At 32.3% G+C, this 2727-nt stretch overlaps 1 non-coding gene across 1 annotated transcript; it reads left to right on the top strand.

The window, feature by feature from the left end:
• Positions 1-2302: 2302 nt before the first annotated feature.
• Positions 2303-2374, top strand: TRNAD-GUC. Its single transcript has one exon. It is a non-coding gene; the product is annotated as a tRNA-Asp (tRNA).
• Positions 2375-2727: the final 353 nt, after the last annotated feature.

The following is a 2727-nucleotide window of genomic DNA, read 5'->3' on the forward strand; positions in this document are numbered from 1 at the left end:
ATTAATAAACAGTAGTTTCCATATAAAAAGTAGTTTTTAAAAGTTTTTGTCAAATGCTTTATAATATAATATAGATTATTTTTTTTTAATTTAATTTAAGTTTAATAATGAAATAATTTATTTTTTGGTTTAATAATATAACATTTTATAAAGATAATAATTAAGTATTTTGTTAGAACTCAATGATTATCCTAATTAAATTTTAGATTTTTTATATTTAAAAAAAGTTGTTTATCCTGTATTTGATTGTGTTTATCTGCAGTTAGTTACACGAATTCAGTTATGAGATGAAATCGGATAGGGATGAACGGGTTTAAGAGTTTTAAGAGTTTAAGAGTTCAAGAGTTTTTAAGAGTTTTAGCCAAATGCATTATAATATAGTATAGAATTTAAAAAAAAGTTGTTTATCCTGTATTTGATTGTGTTTATCTGCAGTTAGTTACATGAATTCAATTATGGGATGAAATCGGATATGGATGAACGGGTTTAAGAGTTTAAGAGTTTTTAAGAGTTTTAGCCAAATGCATTATAATATAGTATAGATATAGATATATATATATATATATATATATATAGGGGCCTAATCAAATGAGAACTAATTAGTTTGTGGTAACTGTGAGAACCAATATTAACTACAAATCAATAGATAAATTAGGAAATTTATAATTTTGAATTAAAATATTAATGCAAGGATATTTTTTGTATTTTAAAACTTTCCTCCCTCCTCTCTTCTCTCTCCGGCCACCATCCTCCGGCCACCGTCCGCCGGCCACCGTCCTCCGGTGATACTACAATGGTATCACAATGCATCACATATGTGCTTGGATATCACATTGATGTCGTTTGTGTGGTCGATCGAAGATGTAACACAGTGGTATCACTATGCATCTTATATATAATTAGGTATCACAATGTATCTTTTGTTTAACAGAATCAATATTTTTAGGTATCACAGTGGTATCATAGTGGTATCATCGGAGGACGGTGGCCAGAGAGAGAAGAGAGGAGAGATGAGAGTTTTAAAATACCAAAAATATCCTTGTATTAAGATTTTAATTTAAAATTACCAAATTTATAAATTTCCTAATTTATCTATTGATTTGTAGTTAATATTGGTTCTCACAGTTACCACAAACAACTCAGTTCTCCCTTGAATAGGCCCCTATATATATATATATATATATATATATATATATATATATATATATGAGCAAAAACATACAACTTAGACTATGTGTTCACTTCTGAACTTGGTAGGGGTTTGGACCATCGGATTTTTAAAAGTGACCCAGTAAGTATCTCGAACTTTACATTAAAACATCCGTCATTCGCTAAAATAAACTAAATAGTTTTTTCGTGTTTAAACAGGATCGTACTCGGTTGTGATGAAGGGACGATCATTGGTCAAGTTATCTCTACTCGTGCTTGAGCAAATCATGGATTTGTTTACATACCAGCATAACGGAATATATACTAATAAAATGTTTTTTGTTTACCATGATAATGTATATCAATATTTGTATCTATACGTCGTCTCAAACTATATATATAATATAAAATAAAAATTAGAGATGTACCGAGGTAGGCTATAGTTTTATATTCATTGATGAAATGACATAAGCAGAGTAAAATTTCGGGGCCCGGTTCAAAATCACACATTTAACCTACACCATTCAAGTTACCAGTTATCCCCATGTGATTTCTAAATCTCATGTTTATTAGATTTTAATCAGATCTTGAGATATCAAATCCAAACATTCTTTCAACCCAAACATAGGATTACAAAGAAATTCAATTCAAAATTCTTCCAAATTATATCAGATCCTACAAACCAAACAAATCAGGTATTTTTCCAGTTCGCCTAATTTGGAACAATACTTTTTATGTCATATATAAAAATATTGAGTAAAACAGAATTTGCCTTGAGTATATTTTTATTTATTTAATTTGATATTTTATCAACCAATTATAGAAAAGATGAAACAACAAATTATATAAATTTTCAGTCTAGAACAAGAAATTTGGCATATAATAATATACAAAAACCACAAGAATTTTGGCTCTAATGGTTAAAATTGTCTGGAGGTCTTAAGTTCAAATCTAATGAGTAATAAAAATTATTTTGTGATCACGGAGGTTCAAATGCGATGACTTGGGCTATCTGCAAAGCAGGTGGTTGCCCTGGGATTAGTCGGCTCGCATAGCGGGTGAGATTTCCAGGTTAATCAAAAAAAAATATTTATTTTTTATTTATTTAAAATTTAAAATTTAAAATTAAAATATTAAAAAGTTAAACACATCAGTCGTTGTAGTATAGTGGTAAGTATTCCCGCCTGTCACGCGGGTGACCCGGGTTCGATCCCCGGCAACGGCGTCGTTTTTTTAAAATTAAATCTTGTATTTCCTTGCACTCCTCTCTTCCTTGCCGGTAACTACACGCGAACCCTCTGAATTCCTCCTTCAAGTCTCCATCGCCCCCTCCAATTCCAACCAATTTTTTTAGAATCTGCAGCTGCTATCAACCGGATGACCACCGACCGCCATAAACTAAAGAGCACCACCATCCATCTTATGGCGTTGGACGGCATCGTTAACGTTAATTCCCTCTTTACGCTCGGCCTCTTCCTTGGCCTTGCCGTCAACCCCACCGACCCAACGTACACCCTCGTTGATTCCTCCGACACCGCCTGCCTCGTGCCGTCTTCCACCGCTGAAAACCTCATCGTC

This window comes from Cynara cardunculus, assembly GCF_001531365.2.
Source record: "Cynara cardunculus var. scolymus isolate 2C chromosome LG 5, CcrdV1, whole genome shotgun sequence".
Classification (NCBI taxonomy): Eukaryota; Viridiplantae; Streptophyta; class Magnoliopsida; order Asterales; family Asteraceae; genus Cynara; species Cynara cardunculus.